The 24,164-nt window shown below is 61.4% G+C and overlaps 1 protein-coding gene and 1 long non-coding RNA gene across 2 annotated transcripts in view; one reads left to right on the top strand and one right to left on the bottom strand.

The window, feature by feature from the left end:
- C16H15orf39 (chromosome 16 C15orf39 homolog) overlaps positions 1-24,164 on the top strand; it is a 68,654-nt gene that overhangs the window by 32,868 nt on the left and 11,622 nt on the right. The window lies entirely within an intron of this gene.
- Positions 167-15,621, bottom strand: LOC132533313 (uncharacterized). Its single transcript, XR_009545193.1, has 3 exons — positions 15,490-15,621; positions 1,201-1,608; positions 167-562 (listed from the first exon to the last, which is right to left on the bottom strand). It is a non-coding gene; the product is annotated as an uncharacterized LOC132533313 (long non-coding RNA).

Here is a 24,164-nt window from a genome sequence, read left to right as displayed (position 1 = left end):
AGGACCTCATGTTTGAGAGTCTGATGCTTTATTCACTGTGCCACCTCCTAGACCACCTGCCAGGTGTTTTCTCTCTGTTATTTAAGGTCTTTGAGGACCTTGGAAATCTAGCTGGTGATTTTCACCCAAGACAGTAAGTGAACATGCAGCCAGCCAGAGTCACGGAAAGTTTATTGGAACAGACAGACAGAAATATCCACTAGCAGAGGTTGGGGGTGGGGGTGTGTGTCAGAAAATCCGTCAGGCCTCTGCCCTGAAGGTGAGGCGGAAGAGGCAGTGGCTGGAGGGCTGCTCACGGCTGAAAGGGCTTCTCGCCTGCATCTTCTGGGGACAGGCAGAAGCTTGGCTCCACAGGGTTGCTTCCCATCCTGTTCAGCCGCCAGCTACGGAGACAGAATGCGCTTTCTACCTGGGGTGGGGCAGGGCGTCTTCTCCACTGAAATTCTAGTCAGGTCCCTGCAGCCGAAAAGCCAGGGTCGGACGAGCTAGTGGTGTGAGCCCTGGCCCGAGGCGAGAGCTGGAGGTTTTGCTCTGGCCAAGCCTGGAACTGTCCTCCCTCAGCCTGACAAAAAACTGTCATGTTTGTACATTCATGCCACAGTGCTCTTCCTACTCAGCCATGAACAGACATCTTGCTTTTCTCCACGTCTGCAAAAAGCCTGGGGAACAAGGGGAACTGTATGTCCTCAGGCCTAAGTGGACTTTTTTTTTTTTGCCTCCAGGGTTACCACTGGGGCTTGGTGCCTGCACTATGAATCCACTGCTCCTGAGGCCACTTATTTTTTAATTTTTTTGATAGAACAGAAAAAAATTGAGAGGGGACGGGGAAATAGAGAGGGATAGAAGGATAGACACCTGCAGACCTGCTTCACCGCTTGTGAAGTGACCCCCCCCGCAGGTGGGGAGCCGGGGGCTCAAACCAGGATCCTTGTGTGATCCTTGCGTTTCATATTATGTGAGCATAACCCAGTGTGCCACTGCCCGGCCCCATCCCAAGTACATTTTTATAGCCTATGCAACACGCTGGGGAGAAGAGGGTTCAGAGGAATTCAACTATTTCGACATCCTGTTTAAGTCTGCCAGACCCGGGGGCAAATCGCTGCCCTTTTCCAGGGGTAACCCACCCATCTGTCTTCTATTCTCTCTCACAGTTCTCAGGTGAGAAACCTCTTGCTCTGATTGCACCAGGACAATACACACCTGGCAGCCACACCACTGTTCCCAGCACACTTCATCCTCCTGGTCCATTTCTCCCAATGCAATTCTCTCCAGCTCCATTTGTGTTACCGACATCACAGAGAAATCTTCATCTTTGATCAGAGTTGTATAGAATTCCACCGTGCAACCGCGGCAATACTTGTCCTTTACCACATTTTGGGTAGCATACGTAGCACCACAAGGAACAGCACTGCACGCAGATTTCTGTCCGTCTTGTGTGCATGCTTGGGTAGATGCTTAGAGAGCGACCGCCAGGTTGTGTGGGAGGGTCATTTCTAGTGTTTCCAGGGACCTGTGGATGTTTGGGGCTGGGCCCAAGGACACCCCACCAGCAGTGCCGAAGGGCTCCCCCAGCACTCTGCCAGCTCTTGCTCTTCTCCGTGTTCATTGCTGAGAGACCAGAGCCCACTTTCTCTTTCAGTTTGGTGCCAGGCTGGAGGCGCGCCCCGCCCACACGTGCATGTGTTGTGCTTAGCCGCCCGCGGGAGGGGGCAGGGCACTGAGAAGTGCTCTGGGTGGAGAGGGAGGGGCTCACCTGCAGTGTGAGGGCTTCATTTGGGCACCACTCTGGTCAGGTCTTTCAGTCTCAAACAAAACAGAAGTTGCCCCCTGGAGAGAGTGGGAAGCTGTGGGACTTCCCAGCTGGGTCTTATCTACCCTAACCCAGCAGATGGGGTAGTGGCGTGGGCAGGGCTGCATCCTGCAGAACGCCTGCAGGCAGAGAGGACTCCCCCAGCCCCAAGGGCTGGCAGAAGGAACTAATGCCCACAAAGCAGGAGGAGAAAAAGAACTGATCTCTTAAGACACAGGAAAGCTCCGTGCATGTGGGTTCTGAAGCCCACAGGTGCAAAATGGGGACAATGGTGCAAAATGCTGCCCTGAGTTGGGGAGGGGGACCCCAGGGCAGAGTCAGATGCCCCACGGTGGTCAGCTGTCAGCGCTGCCCTCCGTTGGGCTTGTCAGACAGGGGGGTCACTTCTGGGGACCCAGTCTGGGAGGCCCAGCAGAGCCTCACTCTGCCATGGTCAGGGGGTGGGGGATTCGGGGGCACCAGATACCAAAGGGCAGCAGGGGGCTGCACTTCACCATCTGTCATTGTGGTCTGGACACAACAAGTGCACCTTGTTTAATTAGAGCCTAAGCCTTGGAGCAGGGCTGGGTGCTCACTGTCTGGTGCTCGGTGCACAGGAGCAGGGCTGGGTGCTCAGTGTCTGGTGCTCGGTGCACAGGGGCAGGGCTGGGTGCTCACTGTCTGGTGCTCGGTGCACAGGGGCAGGACTGGGTGCTCACTGTCTGGTGCTCGGTGCACAGGGGCAGGGCTGGGTGCTCACTGTCTGTGCTCAGTGCACAGGGGCAGGGCTGGGTGCTCAGTGTCTGGTGCTCGGTGCACAGGGGCAGGGCTGGGTGCTCAGTATCTGTGCTCGGTGCACAGGGGCAGGGCTGGGTGCTCAGTGTCTGGTGCTCGGTGCACAGGGGCAGGGCTGGGTGCTCACTGTCTGGTGCTCGGTGCACAGGGGCAGGGCTGGGTGCTCAGTGTCTGGTGCTCGGTGCACAGGGGCAAGGCTGGGTGCTCACTGTCTGGGGCTCGGTGCACGGGGCAGGGCTGGGTGCTCACTGTCTGGTGCTCGGTGCACAGGGGCAGGGCTGGGTGCTCAGTGTCTGGTGCTCGGTGCACAGGGGCAGGGCTGCGTGCTCACTGTCTGGTGCTCGGTGTACTGGGGCAGGACTGGGTGCTCACTGTCTGGTGCTCAGTGCACAGGGGCAGGGCTGGGTGCTCAGTGTCTGGTGCTCGGTGCACAGGGGCAGGGCTGCGTGCTCACTGTCTGGTGCTCAGTGCACAGGGGCAGGGCTGGGTGCTCAGTGTCTGTGCTCGGTGCACAGGGGCAGGGCTGGGTGCTCAGTGTCTGGGGCTGGTGCACGGGGCAGGGCTGCGTGCTCACTGTCTGGGGCTCGGTGCACGGGGCAGGGCTGGGTGCTCAGTGTCTGGTGCTCGGTGCACAGGGGCAGGGCTGTGTGCTCAGTGTCTGGTGCTCGGTGCACAGGGGCAGGGCTGGGTGCTCACTGTCAGTGCTCAGTGCACAGGGGCAGGGCTGGATGCTCAGTGTCTGGTGCTCGGTGCACAGGAGCAGGGCTGGGTGCTCAGTGTCTGGTGCTCGGTGCACAGGGGCAGAGCTGGGTGCTCAGTGTATGGGGCTCGGTGCACAGGGGCAGGGCTGCGTGCTCACTGTCTGGGGCTCGGTGCACGGGGCAGGGCTGCGTGCTCACTGTCTGGGGCTCGGTGCACGGGGGCAGGGCTGGGTGCTCAGTGTCTGGTGTTCAGTGCACAGGGGCAGGGCTGGGTGCTCACTGTCTGGGGCTCGGTGCACAGGGGCAGGGCTGGGTGCTCAGTATCTGTGCTCGGTGCACAGGGGCAGGGCTGGGTGCTCAGTGTCTGGTGCTCGGTGCACAGGGGCAGGGCTGGGTGCTCACTGTCTGGTGCTCGGTGCACTGGGGCAGGGCTGGGTGCTCAGTGTCTGGTGCTCGGTGCACAGGGGCAGGGCTGGGTGCTCACTGTCTGGGGCTCGGTGCACGGGGCAGGGCTGGGTGCTCACTGTCTGGTGCTCGGTGCACAGGGGCAGGGCTGGGTGCTCAGTGTCTGGTGCTCGGTGCACAGGGGCAGGGCTGCGTGCTCACTGTCTGGTGCTCGGTGTACTGGGGCAGGACTGGGTGCTCACTGTCTGGTGCTCAGTGCACAGGGGCAGGGCTGGGTGCTCAGTGTCTGGTGCTCGGTGCACAGGGGCAGGGCTGCGTGCTCACTGTCTGGTGCTCAGTGCACAGGGGCAGGGCTGGGTGCTCAGTGTCTGTGCTCGGTGCACAGGGGCAGGGCTGGGTGCTCAGTGTCTGGGGCTCGGTGCACGGGGCAGGGCTGCGTGCTCACTGTCTGGGGCTCGGTGCACGGGGCAGGGCTGGGTGCTCAGTGTCTGGTGCTCGGTGCACAGGGGCAGGGCTGTGTGCTCAGTGTCTGGTGCTCGGTGCACAGGGGCAGAGCTGGGTGCTCAGTGTCTGGGGCTCGGTGCACAGGGGCAGGGTTGCGTGCTCACTGTCTGGGGCTCGGTGCACGGGGCAGGGCTGCGTGCTCACTGTCTGGGGCTCGGTGCACAGGGGCAGGGCTGCGTGCTCACTGTCTGGGGCTCGGTGCACGGGGCAGGGCTGGGTGCTCAGTGTCTGGTGCTCGGTGCACAGGGGCAGGGCTGGGTGCTCAGTGTCTGGGGCTCGGTGCACGGGGCAGGGCTGCGTGCTCACTGTCTGGGGCTCGGTGCACGGGGCAGGGCTGGGTGCTCAGTGTCTGGTGCTCGTTGCACAGGGGCAGGGCTGTGTGCTCAGTGTCTGGTGCTCGGTGCACAGGGGCAGGGCTGGGTGCTCAGTGTCTGGTGCTCGGTGCACAGGGGCAGGGTGGGTGCTCAGTGTCTGGTGCTCGGTGCACAGGGACAGGGCTGCGTGCTCACTGTCTGGTGCTCGGTGCACTGGGGCAGGGCTGGGTGCTCACTGTCCGGTGCTCAGTGCACGGGGCAGAGCTGGGTGCTCAGTGTCTGGTGCTCGGTGCACAGGGGCAGGGCTGGGTGCTCACTGTCTGGTGCTCAGTGCACAGGGGCAGGGCTGGGTGCTCAGTGTCTGTGCTCGGTGCACAGGGGCAGGGCTGCGTGCTCACTGTCTGGGGCTCGGTGCACGGGGCAGGGCTGCGTGCTCACTGTCTGGGGCTCGGTGCACGGGGCAGGGCTGGGTGCTCAGTGTCTGGTGCTCGGTGCACAGGGGCAGGGCTGTGTGCTCAGTGTCTGGTGCTCGGTGCACAGGGGCAGGACTGGGTGCTCACTGTCTGTGCTCAGTGCACAGGGGCAGGGCTGGGTGCTCAGTGTCTGGTGCTCGGTGCACAGGGGCAGGGCTGGGTGCTCTCTGTCTGTGCTCAGTCCACAGGGGCAGGGCTGGGTGCTTAGTGTCTGGTGCTCGGTGCACAGGGGCAGGGCTGGGTGCTCACTGTCTGTGCTCAGTGCACAGGGGCAGGGCAGGGTGCTCAATGTCTGGTGCTCGGTGCACAGGGGCAGGGCTGGGTGCTCACTGTCTGGTGCTCGGTGCACAAGGGCAGGGCTGGGTGCTCACTGTCTGGGGCTCGGTGCACGGGGCAGGGCTGGGTGCTCACTGTCTGGTGCTCGATGCACAGGGGCAGGGCTGGGTGCTCAGTGTCTGGTGCTCGGTGCACAGGGGCAGGGCTGGGTGCTCACTGTCTGGGGCTAGGTGCACGGGGCAGGGCTGGGTGCTCACTGTCTGGTGCTCAGTGCACAGGGGCAGAGCTGGGTGCTCAGTGTCTGGTGCTCGGTGCACAGGGGCAGGGCTGTGTGCTCAGTGTCTGGTGCTCGGTGCACAGGGGCAGGGCTGGGTGCTCACTGTCTGTGCTCAGTGCACAGGGGCAGAGCTGGGTGCTTAGTGTCTGTGCTCAGTGCACAGGGGCAGGGCTGGGTGCTCAGTGTCTGGTGCTCGGTGCACAGGGGCAGGGCTGGGTGCTCACTGTCTGGTGCTCGGTGCACAGGGGCAGGGCTGGGTGCTCACTGTCTGGTGCTCAGTGCACAGGGGCAGGGCTGGGTGCTCAGTGTCTGGTGCTCGGTGCACAGGGGCAGAGCTGCGTGCTCACTGTCTGGGGCTCGGTGCACGGGGCAGGGCTGGGTGCTCACTGTCTGGTGCTTGGTGCACAGGGGCAGGGCTGTGTGCTCAGTGTCTGGTGCTCGGTGCACAGGGGCAGGGCTGGGTGCTCACTGTCTGTGCTCAGTGCACAGGGGCAGAGCTGGGTGCTTAGTGTCTGTGCTCAGTGCACAGGGGCAGTGCTGGGTGCTCACTGTCTGGTGCTCGGTGCACAGGGGCAGGGCTGGGTGCTCAGTGTCTGGTGCTCGGTGCACAGGGGCAGGGCTGGGTGCTCAGTGTCTGGTGCTCGGTGCACTGGGGCAGGGCTGGGTGCTCACTGTCTGGGGCTCGGTGCACGGGGTAGGGCTGTGTGCTCACTGTCTGGTGCTCGATGCACAGGGGCAGGGCTGGGTGCTCAGTGTCTGGTGCTCGGTGCACAGGGGCAGGGCTGGGTGCTCACTGTCTGTGCTCAGTGCACAGGGGCAGGGCTGGGTGCTCACTGTCTGGTGCTCGATGCACAGGGGCAGGGCTGGGTGCTCAGTGTCTGGTGCTCGGTGCACAGGGGCAGGGCTGGGTGTTCACTGTCTGTGCTCAGTGCACAGGTGCAGGGCTGGGTGCTCAGTGTCTGGTGCTCGGTGCACAGGGGCAGGGCTGGGTGCTCACTGTCTGTGCTCAGTGCACAGGGGCAGGGCTGGGTGCTCACTGTCTGGTGCTCGGTGCACAGGGGCAGGGCTGGGTGCTCACTGTCTGGTGCTCGGTGCACAGGGGCAGGGCTGGGTGCTCACTGTCTGGGGCTCGGTGCACAGGGGCAGGGCTGGGTGCTCAGTATCTGTGCTCGGTGCACAGGGGCAGGGCTGGGTGCTCAGTGTCTGGTGCTCGGTGCACAGGGGCAGGGCTGGGTGCTCACTGTCTGGTGCTCGGTGCACTGGGGCAGGGCTGGGTGCTCAGTGTCTGGTGCTCGGTGCACAGGGGCAGGGCTGGGTGCTCACTGTCTGGGGCTCGGTGCACGGGGCAGGGCTGGGTGCTCACTGTCTGGTGCTCGGTGCACAGGGGCAGGGCTGGGTGCTCAGTGTCTGGTGCTCGGTGCACAGGGGCAGGGCTGCGTGCTCACTGTCTGGTGCTCGGTGTACTGGGGCAGGACTGGGTGCTCACTGTCTGGTGCTCAGTGCACAGGGGCAGGGCTGGGTGCTCAGTGTCTGGTGCTCGGTGCACAGGGGCAGGGCTGCGTGCTCACTGTCTGGTGCTCAGTGCACAGGGGCAGGGCTGGGTGCTCAGTGTCTGTGCTCGGTGCACAGGGGCAGGGCTGGGTGCTCAGTGTCTGGGGCTCGGTGCACGGGGCAGGGCTGCGTGCTCACTGTCTGGGGCTCGGTGCACGGGGCAGGGCTGGGTGCTCAGTGTCTGGTGCTCGGTGCACAGGGGCAGGGCTGTGTGCTCAGTGTCTGGTGCTCGGTGCACAGGGGCAGGGCTGGGTGCTCACTGTCAGTGCTCAGTGCACAGGGGCAGGGCTGGATGCTCAGTGTCTGGTGCTCGGTGCACAGGAGCAGGGCTGGGTGCTCACTGTCTGGTGCTCGGTGCACAGGGGCAGGGCTGGGTGCTCAGTGTCTGGGGCTCGGTGCACAGGGGCAGGGCTGCGTGCTCACTGTCTGGGGCTCGGTGCACGGGGCAGGGCTGCGTGCTCACTGTCTGGGGCTCGGTGCACGGGGCAGGGCTGGGTGCTCACTGTCTGGTGCTCGTTGCACAGGGGCAGGGCTGTGTGCTCAGTGTCTGGTGCTCGGTGCACAGGGGCAGGGCTGGGTGCTCAGTGTCTGGTGCTCGGTGCACAGGGGCAGGGCTGGGTGCTCACTGTCTGGTGCTCGGTGCACAGGGGCAGGGCTGGGTGCTCAGTGTCTGGGGCTCGGTGCACAGGGGCAGGGCTGGGTGCTCAGTATCTGTGCTCGGTGCACAGGGGCAGGGCTGGGTGCTCAGTGTCTGGTGCTCGGTGCACAGGGGCAGGGCTGGGTGCTCAGTGTCTGGTGCTCGGTGCACAGGGGCAGGGCTGGGTGCTGAGTGTCTGGTGCTCGGTGCACGGGGCAGAGCTGGGTGCTCAGTGTCTGGTGCTCAGTGCACAGGGGCAGGGCTGGGTGCTCAGTGTCTGGTGCTCGGTGCACAGGGGCAGGGCTGGGTGCTCAGTGTCTGGTGCTCGGTGCACAGGGGCAGGGCTGGGTGCTCAGTGTCTGGTGCTCGGTGCACAGGGGCAGGGCTGGGTGCTCACTGTCTGTGCTCGGTGCACAGGGGCAGGGCTGGGTGCTCACTGTCTGTGCTCAGTGCACAGGGGCAGGGCTGGGTGCTCACTGTCTGGTGCTCGATGCACAGGGGCAGGGCTGGGTGCTCAGTGTCTGGTGCTCGGTGCACAGGGGCAGGGCTGCGTGCTCACTGTCTGGGGCTCGGTGCACGGGGCAGGGCTGCGTGCTCACTGTCTGGGGCTCTGTGCACGGGGGCAGGGCTGGGTGCTCAGTGTCTGGTGTTCAGTGCACAGGGGCAGGGCTGGGTGCTCACTGTCTGGGGCTCGGTGCACAGGGGCAGGGCTGGGTGCTCACTGTCTGGTGCTCGGTGCACAGGGGCAGGGCTGGGTGCTCAGTATCTGTGCTCGGTGCACAGGGGCAGGGCTGGGTGCTCAGTGTCTGGTGCTCGGTGCACAGGGGCAGGGCTGGGTGCTCACTGTCTGGTGCTCGGTGCACTGGGGCAGGGCTGGGTGCTCAGTGTCTGGTGCTCGGTGCACAGGGGCAGGGCTGCGTGCTCACTGTCTGGTGCTCGGTGTACTGGGGCAGGACTGGGTGCTCACTGTCTGGTGCTCAGTGCACAGGGGCAGGGCTGGGTGCTCAGTGTCTGGTGCTCGGTGCACAGGGGCAGGGCTGCGTGCTCACTGTCTGGTGCTCAGTGCACAGGGGCAGGGCTGGGTGCTCAGTGTCTGTGCTCGGTGCACAGGAGCAGGGCTGGGTGCTCAGTGTCTGGGGCTCGGTGCACGGGGCAGGGCTGCGTGCTCACTGTCTGGGGCTCGGTGCACGGGGCAGGGCTGGGTGCTCAGTGTCTGGTGCTCGGTGCACAGGGGCAGGGCTGTGTGCTCAGTGTCTGGTGCTCGGTGCACAGGGGCAGGGCTGGGTGCTCACTGTCAGTGCTCAGTGTACAGGGGCAGGGCTGGATGCTCAGTGTCTGGTGCTCGGTGCACAGGAGCAGGGCTGGGTGCTCAGTGTCTGGTGCTCGGTGCACAGGGGCAGAGCTGGGTGCTCAGTGTCTGGGGCTCGGTGCACAGGGGCAGGGCTGCGTGCTCACTGTCTGGGGCTCGGTGCACGGGGCAGGGCTGCGTGCTCACTGTCTGGGGCTCGGTGCACAGGGGCAGGGCTGCGTGCTCACTGTCTGGGGCTCGGTGCACGGGGCAGGGCTGCGTGCTCACTGTCTGGGGCTCGGTGCACGGGGCAGGGCTGGGTGCTCAGTGTCTGGTGCTCGTTGCACAGGGGCAGGGCTGTGTGCTCAGTGTCTGGTGCTCGGTGCACAGGGGCAGGGCTGGGTGCTCAGTGTCTGGTGCACGGTGCACAGGGGCAGGGTGGGTGCTCAGTGTCTGGTGCTCGGTGCACAGGGACAGGGCTGCGTGCTCACTGTCTGGTGCTCGGTGCACTGGGGCAGGGCTGGGTGCTCACTGTCCGGTGCTCAGTGCACGGGGCAGAGCTGGGTGCTCAGTGTCTGGTGCTCGGTGCACAGGGGCAGGGCTGGGTGCTCACTGTCTGGTGCTCAGTGCACAGGGGCAGGGCTGGATGCTCAGTGTCTGTGCTCGGTGCACAGGGGCAGGGCTGCGTGCTCACTGTCTGGGGCTCGGTGCACGGGGCAGGGCTGCGTGCTCACTGTCTGGGGCTCGGTGCACGGGGCAGGGCTGGGTGCTCAGTGTCTGGTGCTCGGTGCACAGGGGCAGGGCTGTGTGCTCAGTGTCTGGTGCTCGGTGCACAGGGGCAGGACTGGGTGCTCACTGTCTGTGCTCAGTGCACAGGGGCAGGGCTGGGTGCTCAGTGTCTGGTGCTCGGTGCACAGGGGCAGGGCTGGGTGCTCTCTGTCTGTGCTCAGTCCACAGGGGCAGGGCTGGGTGCTTAGTGTCTGGTGCTCGGTGCACAGGGGCAGGGCTGGGTGCTCACTGTCTGTGCTCAGTGCACAGGGGCAGGGCAGGGTGCTCAATGTCTGGTGCTCGGTGCACAGGGGCAGGGCTGGGTGCTCACTGTCTGGTGCTCGGTGCACAAGGGCAGGGCTGGGTGCTCACTGTCTGGGGCTCGGTGCACGGGGCAGGGCTGGGTGCTCAGTGTCTGGTGCTCGATGCACAGGGGCAGGGCTGGGTGCTCAGTGTCTGGTGCTCGGTGCACAGGGGCAGGGCTGGGTGCTCACTGTCTGGGGCTAGGTGCACGGGGCAGGGCTGGGTGCTCACTGTCTGGTGCTCAGTGCACAGGGGCAGAGCTGGGTGCTCAGTGTCTGGTGCTCGGTGCACAGGGGCAGGGCTGTGTGCTCAGTGTCTGGTGCTCGGTGCACAGGGGCAGGGCTGGGTGCTCACTGTCTGTGCTCAGTGCACAGGGGCAGAGCTGGGTGCTTAGTGTCTGTGCTCAGTGCACAGGGGCAGGGCTGGGTGCTCAGTGTCTGGTGCTCGGTGCACAGGGGCAGGGCTGGGTGCTCACTGTCTGGTGCTCGGTGCACAGGGGCAGGGCTGGGTGCTCACTGTCTGGTGCTCAGTGCACAGGGGCAGGGCTGGGTGCTCAGTGTCTGGTGCTCGGTGCACAGGGGCAGAGCTGCGTGCTCACTGTCTGGGCCTCGGTGCACGGGGCAGGGCTGGGTGCTCACTGTCTGGTGCTTGGTGCACAGGGGCAGGGCTGTGTGCTCAGTGTCTGGTGCTCGGTGCACAGGGGCAGGGCTGGGTGCTCACTGTCTGTGCTCAGTGCACAGGGGCAGAGCTGGGTGCTTAGTGTCTGTGCTCAGTGCACAGGGGCAGTGCTGGGTGCTCACTGTCTGGTGCTCGGTGCACAGGGGCAGGGCTGGGTGCTCAGTGTCTGGTGCTCGGTGCACAGGGGCAGGGCTGGGTGCTCAGTGTCTGGTGCTCGGTGCACTGGGGCAGGGCTGGGTGCTCACTGTCTGGGGCTCGGTGCACGGGGTAGGGCTGTGTGCTCACTGTCTGGTGCTCGATGCACAGGGGCAGGGCTGGGTGCTCAGTGTCTGGTGCTCGGTGCACAGGGGCAGGGCTGGGTGCTCACTGTCTGTGCTCAGTGCACAGGGGCAGGGCTGGGTGCTCACTGTCTGGTGCTCGATGCACAGGGGCAGGGCTGGGTGCTCAGTGTCTGGTGCTCGGTGCACAGGGGCAGGGCTGGGTGTTCACTGTCTGTGCTCAGTGCACAGGTGCAGGGCTGGGTGCTCAGTGTCTGGTGCTCGGTGCACAGGGGCAGGGCTGGGTGCTCACTGTCTGTGCTCAGTGCACAGGGGCAGGGCTGGGTGCTCACTGTCTGGTGCTCGGTGCACAGGGGCAGGGCTGGGTGCTCACTGTCTGGTGCTCGGTGCACAGGGGCAGGGCTGGGTGCTCACTGTCTGGGGCTCGGTGCACAGGGGCAGGGCTGGGTGCTCAGTATCTGTGCTCGGTGCACGGGGGCAGGGCTGGGTGCTCAGTGTCTGGTGCTCGGTGCACAGGGGCAGGGCTGGGTGCTCACTGTCTGGTGCTCGGTGCACTGGGGCAGGGCTGGGTGCTCAGTGTCTGGTGCTCGGTGCACAGGGGCAGGGCTGGGTGCTCACTGTCTGGGGCTCGGTGCACGGGGCAGGGCTGGGTGCTCACTGTCTGGTGCTCGGTGCACAGGGGCAGGGCTGGGTGCTCAGTGTCTGGTGCTCGGTGCACAGGGGCAGGGCTGCGTGCTCACTGTCTGGTGCTCGGTGTACTGGGGCAGGACTGGGTGCTCACTGTCTGGTGCTCAGTGCACAGGGGCAGGGCTGGGTGCTCAGTGTCTGGTGCTCGGTGCACAGGGGCAGGGCTGCGTGCTCACTGTCTGGTGCTCAGTGCACAGGGGCAGGGCTGGGTGCTCAGTGTCTGTGCTCGGTGCACAGGGGCAGGGCTGGGTGCTCAGTGTCTGGGGCTCGGTGCACGGGGCAGGGCTGCGTGCTCACTGTCTGGGGCTCGGTGCACGGGGCAGGGCTGGGTGCTCAGTGTCTGGTGCTCGGTGCACAGGGGCAGGGCTGTGTGCTCAGTGTCTGGTGCTCGGTGCACAGGGGCAGGGCTGGGTGCTCACTGTCAGTGCTCAGTGCACAGGGGCAGGGCTGGATGCTCAGTGTCTGGTGCTCGGTGCACAGGAGCAGGGCTGGGTGCTCAGTGTCTGGTGCTCGGTGCACAGGGGCAGGGCTGGGTGCTCAGTGTCTGGGGCTCGGTGCACAGGGGCAGGGCTGCGTGCTCACTGTCTGGGGCTCGGTGCACGGGGCAGGGCTGCGTGCTCACTGTCTGGGGCTCGGTGCACGGGGCAGGGCTGGGTGCTCACTGTCTGGTGCTCGTTGCACAGGGGCAGGGCTGTGTGCTCAGTGTCTGGTGCTCGGTGCACAGGGGCAGGGCTGGGTGCTCAGTGTCTGGTGCTCGGTGCACAGGGGCAGGGCTGGGTGCTCACTGTCTGGTGCTCGGTGCACAGGGGCAGGGCTGGGTGCTCAGTGTCTGGGGCTCGGTGCACAGGGGCAGGGCTGGGTGCTCAGTATCTGTGCTCGGTGCACAGGGGCAGGGCTGGGTGCTCAGTGTCTGGTGCTCGGTGCACAGGGGCAGGGCTGTGTGCTCAGTGTCTGGTGCTCGGTGCACAGGGGCAGGGCTGGGTGCTGAGTGTCTGGTGCTCGGTGCACGGGGCAGAGCTGGGTGCTCAGTGTCTGGTGCTCGGTGCACAGGGGCAGGGCTGGGTGCTCAGTGTCTGGTGCTCAGTGCACAGGGGCAGGGCTGGGTGCTCAGTGTCTGGTGCTCGGTGCACAGGGGCAGGGCTGGGTGCTCAGTGTCTGGTGCTCGGTGCACAGGGGCAGGGCTGGGTGCTCAGTGTCTGGTGCTCGGTGCACAGGGGCAGGGCTGGGTGCTCACTGTCTGTGCTCGGTGCACAGGGGCAGGGCTGGGTGCTCACTGTCTGTGCTCAGTGCACAGGGGCAGGGCTGGGTGCTCACTGTCTGGTGCTCGATGCACAGGGGCAGGGCTGGGTGCTCAGTGTCTGGTGCTCGGTGCACAGGGGCAGGGCTGGGTGTTCACTGTCTGTGCTCAGTGCACAGGGGCAGGGCTGGGTGCTCAGTGTCTGGTGCTCGGTGCACAGGGGCAGGGCTGGGTGCTCACTGTCTGTGCTCAGTGCACAGGGGCAGAGCTGGGTACTCACTGTCTGGTGCTCGGTGCACAGGGGCAGGGCTGGGTGCTCAGTGTCTGGTTCTCGGTGCACAGGGGCAGGGCTGGGTGCTCACTGTCTGTGCTCAGTGCACAGGGGCAGGGCTGGGTGCTTAGTGTCTGGTGCTCGGTGCACAGGGGCAGGGCTGGGTGCTCAGTGTCTGGTGCTCGGTGCACAGGGGCAGGGCTGGGTGCTCAGTGTCTGGGGCTCGGTGCACAGGGGCAGGGCTGGGTGCTCAGTATCTGTGCTCGGTGCACAGGGGCAGGGCTGGGTGCTCACTGTCTGGTGCTCGGTGCACAGGGGCAGGGCTGGGTGCTCAGTGTCTGGTGCTCGGTGCACAGGGGCAGGGCTGGGTGCTGAGTGTCTGGTGCTCGGTGCACGGGGCAGAGCTGGGTGCTCAGTGTCTGGTGCTCAGTGCACAGGGGCAGGGCTGGGTGCTCAGTGTCTGGTGCTCGGTGCACAGGGGCAGGGCTGGGTGCTCAGTGTCTGGTGCTCGGTGCACAGGGGCAGGGCTGGGTGCTCAGTGTCTGGTGCTCGGTGCACAGGGGCAGGGCTGGGTGCTCACTGTCTGTGCTCGGTGCACAGGGGCAGGGCTGGGTGCTCACTGTCTGTGCTCAGTGCACAGGGGCAGGGCTGGGTGCTCAGTGTCTGGTGCTCGATGCACAGGGGCAGGGCTGGGTGCTCAGTGTCTGGTGCTCGGTGCACAGGGGCAGGGCTGGGTGTTCACTGTCTGTGCTCAGTGCACAGGGGCAGGGCTGGGTGCTCAGTGTCTGGTGCTCGGTGCACAGGGGCAGGGCTGGGTGCTCACTGTCTGTGCTCAGTGCACAGGGGCAGGGCTGGGTGCTCACTGTCTGGTGCTCGGTGCACAGGGGCAGGGCTGGGTGCTCAGTGTCTGGTTCTCGGTGCACAGGGGCAGGGCTGGGTGCTCACTGTCTGTGCTCAGTGCACAGGGGCAGGGCTGGGTGCTTAGTGTCTGGTGCTCGGTGCACAGGGGCAGGGCTGGGTGCTCACTGTCTGGTGCTCGGTGCACAGGGGCAGGGCTGGGTGCTCACTGTCTGGTGCTCGGTGCACAGGGGCAGGGTTGGGTGCTCAGTATCTGTGCTCGGTGCACAGGGGCAGGGCTGGGTGCTCACTGTCTGGTGCTCGGTGCACAGGGGCAGGGCTGGGTGCTCAGTGTCTAGTGCTCGGTGCACAGGGGCAGGGCTGGGTGCTGAGTGTCTGGTGCTCGGTGCACGGGGCAGAGCTGGGTGCTCAGTGTCTGGTGCTCGGTGCACAGGGGCAGGGCTGGGTGCTCAGTGTCTGGTGCTCAGTGCACAGGGGCAGGGCTGGGTGCTCAGTGTCTGGTGCTCGGTGCACAGGGGCAGGGCTGGGTGCTCAGTGTCTGGTGCTCGGTGCACAGGGGCAGGGCTGGGTGCTCAGTGTCTGGTGCTCGGTGCACAGGGGCAGGGCTGGGTGCTCACTGTCTGTGCTCAGTGCATAGGGGCAGGGCTGGGTGCTTAGTGTCTGGTGCTCGGTGCACAGGGGCAGGGCTGGGTGCTCACTGTCTGGTGTTCGGTGCACAGGGGCACGGCTGGGTGCTCAGTGTCTGGTGCTCGGTGCACAGGGGCAGGGCTGGGTGCTCAGTATCTGTGCTGGGTGCACAGGGACAGGGCTGGGTGCTCAGTGTCTGGTGCTCGGTGCACAGGGGCAGGGCTGGGTGCTCACTGTCTGTGCTCGGTGCACAGGGGCAGGGCTGGGTGCTCAGTGTCTGGTGCTCGGTGCACAGGGGCAGGGCTGGATGCTCACTGTCTGGTGCTCGGTGCACGGGGCACTCCAGTGCTGCCCTGTGACTGTGCACAGGCCCTTTGTTCCCAGTGTCCTTTGGCCGCAGACACGGATCCCTGGCTGTATCTGGGCCTGGGCTCTGCACCCTGAGCGTGTGTGCGTGCGTGTCCAGTCACCTGCGCTCTGGCCTTCCTCTGGGTGGTGGCTGAGACCCTCCGCGGTGGCCGCCGGCCCATAGCCCGGCCTCCAGGGCAGGCTGGGCAGGGCTGCAGTGACCGGTTGGAGGAGGCTAGCCCTTCATCCTGAGTGTGCGGTTGTCTCCCGGCAAAGCCCCCCACACGCAGAGACCACCTGTCCCTGCCTAGGAGGCCCAGCCTGAGTGGGGGGCTGCACTGAGCCCCTCCTCCGCCTACCCGCTCTGTGCACTGAAAGCCCGGCCACCTGAATGAGGGGGCTCCCCATCGCCCCTGGGCTTCACCTCTGCTCCTGGTGTCTAGACAGGACCAGTTCCCGTGAGCCTGGGGCCTGGAGGGCAGGAGTCCCGGGACCCCCAGGGCCACAAGCACGCGGGCAGGGCGCAGAGGTGGGGTAAACAGCCAGGCCCTTGGGCCATCCTGCAATCCCCGCCCAGAGTGAAGTCAGGGCTGGTGCTGCCCCGCCCACTGTGGGGGCAGGGCTGGGGGTGGTGGTGTGTGTGTGTGTGTGTTTGTGTGTGTGAGTGTGTGAGTGTATGTGTGTGTGTGAGTGTGAGTGTGTGAGTGTGTGTGTGTGTGTGAGTGTGTGTGTGAGTGTGTGAGAGTGTGTGAGTGTGAGTGTGTCTGTGAGTGTGTGTGTGTGAGTGTGTGTGTGAGTGTGTGTGAGTGTGAGTGTGTGTGAGTGAGTGAGTGTGAGTGTGTGTGTGTGAGTGAGTGTGTGTGAGTGTGTGAGAGTGTGTGAGTGTGTGTGAGTGTGTGTGTGAGTGTGTGTGAGTGAGTGTGTGAGTGTGTGTGTGTGTGTGAGTGTGTGTGAGAGTGTGTGTGTGAGTGTGTGTGAGAGTGTGTGTGTGAGTGTGTGTGTGAGTGTGTGTGTGAGTGAGTGTGTGTGTGTGAGAGTGTGTGTGTATGTGAGTGTGTGTGTGTGTGAGTGTGTGAGAGTGTGTGTGTGAGTGTGTGTGTGAGTGTGTGTGTGAGTGTGTGTGTGTGAGTGTGTGTGAGTGTGTGAGAGTGTGTGAGTGTGTGTGAGTGTGTGTGTGAGTGTGTGTGAGTGAGTGTGTGAGTGTGTGTGTGTGTGAGTGAGTGTGTGTGAGAGTGTGTGTGTGAGTGTGTGTGTGAGTGTGTGTGTGAGTGTGTGTGTGAGTGAGTGTGTGTGTGTGAGAGTGTGTGTGTATGTGAGTGTGTGTGTGTGTGAGTGTGTGTGAGTGTGCGTGTGTGTGAGTGTGTGAGTGTGTGTGTGTGGTGCGTGTGTGTGTGTGTGTGAGTGTGTGAGTGTGTGTGTGGTGTGTGTGTGTATGTGAGTGTGTGGTGTGTGTGAGTGTGTGTGAGTGTGTGTGTGAGAGTGTGTGTGTGTGTGTGTGAGTGTGTGTGTGGTGTGTGTGTGTATGTGAGTGTGTGTGTGTGCCCCACCCACTGTGGGGGCAGGGTTTCCGAGGCCCGATGTCACCGGAGGCGGCCTAGCTCTCAGGGGACTTTCTCCTGTGGGGCTGGAGTGGCCCCCGAAGTGGTGCTTCTCATGGTGTAGACAGGCCCTCCCGCCCAGAGACCCCATCTCACAGCAGCAAGTGGGGCCCTGACAGTGCCCGTCAGCTGCGGGGTCACTGTGCCCTGACCTTTGCTCCTCACTCGGGGTTGGTGGGGTCTGCAGGAAGGCATGGGCAGTAGTTCAGTGGGGACAGAGGACTTTGGTCACACTTTAATGCTTGGTGACTCCCAGTACCTGAGTGGTCCATTAGGGCGGCCACTTGTGTGAGAGCAGCTGCTGGTCCTCCCTGGGGGCAGACCCCCCCACTCCCCAGCTTCCCTGTCCCCCCCCCCCCCGCCCCCGGCTCCTCTGTGTAGCTGGAGTGCAGGTGGCAGCTGGGAGCCAGGTATTTCTGAGACCAGCCCCTATGGGCCCTTTGGGGGCATCCTGGGGCCTGATGTGAGCTTACTGCACTTGGCAGCTGTGTGGCACGTGACCTTGGCCAGGCAGAGCCACACAGATTCCAGAGGCTTGGTTCCACCCTCCTCCTGCCCGCACAGGCTGCCCTGCGGGCACCCCAGATCCCCCTGTGCCTGGCACAGTGCAGGACCCATGTCTACTCGTGTGTTTGGGTCAGACACCACTGCTTAGCTCTTAAGAACCACTGGAGTGGGTGCACACATTGCCATGCATAAGGACCTGGGTTCGAACCCCCAGTCACCACTTGCGGTGTGTGGGGGATAGACTCTAGGAGTGGTGAAGCAGGACTTGCGGTGTCTCTCTCCCTTCTTAATGTCTCTCTAAAATAATAATAATCAGATCAAACAAAAGCACTATGGGTGAGAAGCAGGCATAGAGGAGGAGTCAGCCCTCAGGTTTGAGCCAGAGAGGAGCAAGCCTGGGCCAAGCCCTCTCACACTGGCTCACAGGGAGCAGGAGGCTCTGGCTTCATCCCTCTGCTGAGGGGACACTCGGGCTCACAAGCAGACAGGAGGCAGACCCCGCATAGCTGGTCCATCTCCCCCCCACCCGTGAAATTGCTGGATAGGAAATGATTTTTAAATATATATATATTTTAATTAATTAATTAATTTTTTTATTCCCTTTTGTTGCCCTTGTTGTTTTATTGTTGTAGTTATTGGTGTTATTGATGTTGGATAGGACAGAGAGAAATGCAGAGAGGAGGGGAAGACAGAGAGGGGGAGAGAAGGACAGACACCTGCAGACCTGCTTCATCGCCTGGGAAACGACTCCCCTGCAGTTGGGGAGCCAGGGGCTTGAACCGGGATCCTTATGCTGGTCTTTGCGCTTTGTGCCACCTGCGCTTAACCCGCTGTGCTACCGCCCAACTCCCTAAATATATATTTTTAAAAAATTTTTATTTTTTTAATTTTATTTATGAAAGATATGTGGAGAGAGAAAGAACCAGACATCACTCTGGCACATGTGCTGCCGGGGATCGAACTCAGGACCTCATGCTTGAGAGTCCAAAGCCTTATCACTGCACCACCTCCCAGACCACTAAATATGTTTTTTATATTTATTTATTTTCCCTTTGGTTGCCATTGTTTTTTATTGTTGTTGTAATCATTGTTGTTGATGATGTTGTTGTTGTTGAGTAGGACAGAGAGAAATGGAGAGAGGAGGGGAAGACAGAGAGAGGGAGAGAAAGACAGACACCTGCAGACCTGCTTCACCGCCTGTGAAGCGACTCCCCTGCAGGTGGGGAGCCGGGGCTCGAACCGGGATTCTTACACTGGTTCCTGCACTTAACCCGCTGCGCTACCACCTGACTCCCCCCAAAATTTATTTATTTATTTATTTTGCCTCCAGGCTTACTGCTAGGGTTCAGTGTCTACACCATGAATCCACTGCTCCTGGAGGCCTTTTTTTTTCTTCCCCCCCTTTTAAAAAATATTTTATTTATTTATCAATGAGAGGGATACGAAGAGAGAGAGAAAGAACCAGGCATCACTCTGGTACATGTGCTGCCAGGGATTGAACTCAGGACCTCATGCTTGAGAGTCCAATAACCTCCCGGACCACTTTCTTCCCCTTTTGTTGCCATTGTTGTAGCTTTGTGGTTATTGTTGTTGTTGATGTCGTCATTGTTGGATAGGACAGAGAGAAATGGAGAGAGGAGGGGAAGACAGAGAGTGGGAGAGAAAGACACCTGCTGCCCTGCTTCACCGCCTGCTGCCTGTGAAGTGACTCCCCTGCAGGTGGGGAGCCGGGGGCTCGAACCTGGATCCTTACGGTGGTCCTTGTGCTTTGTGCCACGTGTGCTTAACCCGCTGTGTCACTGCCCAATCCCCCCGAAATAATTATTAAAATTTTTAAAAAATATATTTATTTATTTATTTTCCATTTTGTTGCCCTTGTTTTTCATTGTTGTTGTATTTATTGTTGTTGCTGTTATTGATGTTGTCATTATTGGACAGGACAGAGAGAAATGGAGAGAGGAGGGGAAGACAGAGAGGGGGAGAGAAAGACAGACACCTGCAGACCTGCTTCACCGCCTGCTGCCTGTGAAGTGACTCCCCTGCAGGTGGGGAGCCGGGGGCTCGAACCAGGATCCTTATGCCGGTCTTTGCCCTTTGCGCCATGTGCGCTTAACCTGCTGTGCCACCCACTGCCCGACTCCCGAAATAATTTTTTAAAGGTTTATTTATTGATGAGACAGACTTGCCCAGAGAACTAGATCCTCCGTCTGGGATTGAACTCAGGTCAGCATCACTGAGGGCCCAATATGTTTGTTATCCATTTCTGGGCTTGGTAAGATGAATGTTTATTCACTCACTCAGCTGTGAGGTAGAGAGAGCCGGAGTGCCACTCTGGCACACATGACGCCGGGGATCCACAGTCGCTCAGCCTCTTTGTCCTGCTCCTACTGTGGGTGCACACTGCTCTGCTCGGAGAGGCACCCCCCCCCCCAGGGTGAGGACGGCTGGGACCGCCCCCTCCGGCAGTGGGAGACAGGTTGTTATGAACTTTTCTCCAGCCCCCCCTTCCTGATTCCCTCCAGCTGGGCTTGCATCATCGCTGGGCCCAGGGGCCCAATTAGGGGCCTCCTCCAGGGAGTCACCTGAGGCAGCCCAGCCCAGGGGGCCTCAGAGCCAGAGTTTTAATTAGTCACTGCTCTTCCCGGAACTCTGACCTGTCCCCTGCGAACCTTTGTGGGTATGGGGCACCCTGCGGCCCCACCCTTGATCACTGCTGGATCCATCAGGTAGATGCTTGAAGCACAGGGATTAGACAAATCGGAAGGCTGGAGATTTTATGCAACCATTTAAAATGGTGTCTGAGGAGCCGCTGGTGGGGCACCTGGTTCAGCACCCATGTTACAGTGTGCAAGGACCAGGGTTGGAGCCACAGTCCCCACCTCCAGGGAGAAAGCTTTGCAAGTGGTGAAGCAGGGTTGCAAGTGTCTCTCTCCCTATCATCTCTTTTCCTCTCAATTTCTCTGTCTCTGTCAAATAAATAAATAAGAATACAGCAGTGTCAGGGAGTCGGGCTGTAGTGCAGCGGGTTAAACGCAGGTGGCGCAAAGCACAAGCACCGGCATAAGGATCCCGATTCAAACCCCAGCTCTTATTGTTGTAGTTATTATTGTTGTTGTCGTTGTTGGATAGGACAGAGAGAAATGGAGAGAGGAGGGGAAGACAGAGGGGGGAGAGAAAGACACCTGCAGACCTGCTTCACCGCCTGTCAAGCGACTCCCCTGCAAGTGGGGAGCCGGGGGCTTGAACTGGGATTCTTACGCTGGTCCTTGCACTTTGCGCCACCTGCACTTAACCTGCTGTGCTACCACCAGACTCCCTACCATATTTATTTCTATAAAAGCCTATTATTTTAGCAATTAATAAACTCTTTTTTTATTTTAGTTTAACCAGAGCACTGTTCAGCTCTGGTTTATGGTGGTGCAGGGGATTGAACCTGGGACTTTGGAGCCTCAGGCATGAGTCTCTTTGCATAACCATTATGCTATCTACCCCTGCCCAATAAACTTTTTTTTTTCCCCTCCAGGGTTATTGCTGGGCTCGGTGCCTGCACCATGAATCCACCGCTCCTGGAGGCCATTTTTCCCCCTTTTTGTTGCCCTAGTTGTTGCAGCCTTGTTGTGGTTATTATTGCCATTGTTGACGTTGCTTTGTTGTTGGATAGGACAGAGAGAAATGGAGAGAGGAGGGGAAGACAGAGAGAGAGGGGGAGAGACAGACACCTGCAGACCTGCTTCACCGCCCGTGAAGCGACTCCACTGCAGGTGGGGAGCCGGGGGCTCGAACCGGGATCCTTACACCGGTCCCTGCGCTTTGCGCCACGTGCGCTTAACCCACTGCGCCACCGCCCGACCCCCAATAAACTCTTTTTTTAAAGAAGTCTTAAAAATATTTAATTTCCTTTTTGTTGCCCTTTTTTATTGTTGTTGTAGTTACTGTTGTTGTCGTTGTTGGCTAGGACAGAGAGAAATGGAGAGAGGAGGGGAAGACAGAGCGGGGGAGAGAAAGACAGACACCTGCAGACCTGCTTCACCACCTGTGAAGTGACTCCCCTGTAGGTGGGGAGCTGGGGGTTTGAACCGGGATCCTTATGCTGGTCCTTGTGCTTCATGCCACGTGCACTTTTTCTGCTGTGCCACCGCCCAACTCCCAAATAATAAACTCTTCTTTAAAATATATTTTTAACCAGTTTGAGAACTAACAACTGATAATATCTAAGGCTAGTATTAAAAATTCAAAAAAGGGGGGAGTCGGGCAGTAGCACAGCAGGTAAAGTGCACATGGCGTAATGATCCCGGTTCGAGCCCCCGGCTCCCCACCTGCAGGGGAGTCTCTTCACAGGCGGTGAAGCAGGTCTGCAGGTGTCTGTCTTTCTCTCCCCTTCTCTGTCTTCCCCTCCTCTCTCCATTTCTCTGTTCTATCCAACAACGACAACATCAATAACAACATTAATAACTACAATAACAATAAAAGAACAAGGACAACAAAAAAAATAAGTAAAATATATTTTTAATTTTAATTTTATTTTTGAGAGAGATGAAGAGAGAGAAACACACACAGAGGGGGTCGGGCGGTGGCGCAGTGGGTTAAGCGCATGTGGCAAAGCCCAAGGACCAGCGTAAGGATCCCGGTTCCAGCCCCCGGCTCCCCACCTGCAGGGGAGTCGCTTCACGGGCGGTGAAGCAGGTCTGCAGGTATCTGTCTTTCTCTCCTCTTCTCTGTCTTCCCCTCCTCTCTCCATTTCTCTCTGTCCTATCCAACAACGAATTGCGTCAACAAGGGCAATAATAATAACCACAATGAAGCTACAACAAGGGCAACAAAAGGGGGAAAAAAATGGCCTCCAGGAGCGGTGGATTCATGGTGCAGGCACCGAGCCCAGCAATAACCCTGGAGGAGGAAAAAAAAAAAAAAAAAAAGAAACACACAGAGAGAAACACCAGAGCACTGCTCAGCTCTGGCTTATTGGTGGTGTGGGGGATTGAACCTGGGACTTAGGAGCCTCAGGCATGAGAGTCTGTTTGCATAACCATTATGCTGTCTCCCCCGCCCAATTAATAAACTTATTGTTAATTATAAACTATTTTTCTTGAGCAAGCTTCCTGGAGTATCATCAGGTTTCTGTGAAGCATCTATTGTTTCTAAGAGGTCAGTTTCTACGAAGAAAGTTATCTTGTTTAGAGCATCTCGATTAATATCTGTATTTATGAGCTCTTTTGTTTCAGGTAAGCAATGGATGTCACATGCCTGCTTTTCACAGTATTTATTGACCTGCGTAATGGTAGCAACCTTCTGTTCTTGGGAAAGCAAACACCAAGGGGGACGGGACCTTGCTAGTCTATCCATAAATGGCAACTTATTAACCTCAGTGCATTTGCCCTTAATGTTAACCAAGTGACCACAGTATTCATCATGGATGGCTGTAAACGGAAGGGGGGTCAGTAGCTGGGGGCGGCCGGTAAGGGCCCTTATACTCTGGGGGAGACACAGTCTACCACCTACTCTACAAGCTGCCCAAGGCGGCCCTTGTGCCCTGGGAAGAACCCAGCGCTCTGCATTTTCCTGCTTCTCTGCCTGGGGTGTAGGTGCTGGGGTGACAAGGGGGGCAAGCAGTTCCTTCACAGTCAGCTTATCTGCAGACAGATGCTCTGCCCCTGAGCTAAGCCCCTCCTCGCCACAGTCGGCTTATCTGATAATTGGCTAATTGTCGGGTTTTGGACCTCTTTAGACTGGGGGTCTTTAAGGATCCCGGTTCGAGCCCCCGGCTCCCCACCTGCAGGGGGGTCGCTTCCCAGGCGGTGAAGCAGGTCTGCAGGTGTCTGTCTTTCTCTCCCCCTCTCTGTCTTCCCCTCCTCTCTCCATTTCTCTCTGTCCTGTCCAACAACGACGACATCAATAACAACAATAACTACAACAACAATAAAACAGAGGCAACAAAAGGGAGTAAATAAATATTTTTTAAAAATAGCCAATAATACCCACTGCTCAACAATATGAGCAATGGGACAAAGAGGCGGAGTGTTTCCTTCAGTCCAGGGCCTCTCGTCTTCCGCAGGCCCCCACAATCCCGGGCCCTGACATCGCCATCACCAACCCTGGTCCCCAGCACCCACCCCGCACCTCACGCTGGTCCCCAGGACCCACCCCGCACGTCCCTGCACCCACCCCGCACCTCACCCTGGTCCCCGCACCTCACCCTGGTCCCCGCACCTCACCCTGGTCCCCGCACCTCACCCTGGTCCCCGCATCCACCCCGCACCTCACCCTGGTCCCCGCACCCACCCCACACCTCACCCTGGTCCCCGCACCCACCCCACACCTCACCCTGGTCCCCGCACCTCACCCTGGTGCCAGCACCCACCCCGCACCTCACCCTGGTCCCCGCACCCACCGCCGCCCCTGACCCGCCTCTGTCCGCAGAGAGGCCGCAGCCAGGCTGACCCGGAGCCCGCGGCCCAGCGCCCCAGCAGGCCTGCTCGGGGTTGGCCGGGCGCCCGCGACCTGGACCTGCCGCTTCCCCGAGGCCCCGAGGCCCCGAGGCCCCGGAGACCCGAAGGCGCCGCAGGGCACAGCGGCCAGTGGCGCCCACGAATGATGCAACCGCGACGCGGGGCGGGGCGGCCCCCGGGGAGGTCCCTGCGTCCCTGCGTCCCTGCGTCCCTGCGTCCCCGCGTCCTCGCGTCCCCGCGTCCCTGCCCCGCTCCGCGCCTGCAGGCCCCGCCCTGCCCGCTAGGGGCCCGCCCACAGCCCCGCTCCGGGGCGCCCAGGCTCCGCCCACGGGCCCGCCCACCCCACCCTGGCGCGCCAGGCCCCGCCCCCAGCCCGCCCAATCCCGCTTCAGGCGGCTCCGGCCCCGCCCCGACACACGCCCAATCCTGCGTTAGGCGGCCCCGGCCCCGCCCCATTCCGGCGCTGGCCCGCCCGAGTCCCGCCCAGTCAGCCCCGGCCCCGCCCCGGCCTTCCGGCCCCGCCCCGGCCTTCTGGCCCCGCCCCCAGC

This window comes from Erinaceus europaeus, chromosome 16 (assembly GCF_950295315.1).
Source record: "Erinaceus europaeus chromosome 16, mEriEur2.1, whole genome shotgun sequence".
NCBI classification, from domain to species: domain Eukaryota; kingdom Metazoa; phylum Chordata; class Mammalia; order Eulipotyphla; family Erinaceidae; genus Erinaceus; species Erinaceus europaeus.
This window is presented reverse-complemented; position numbering and strand designations above follow the sequence as displayed.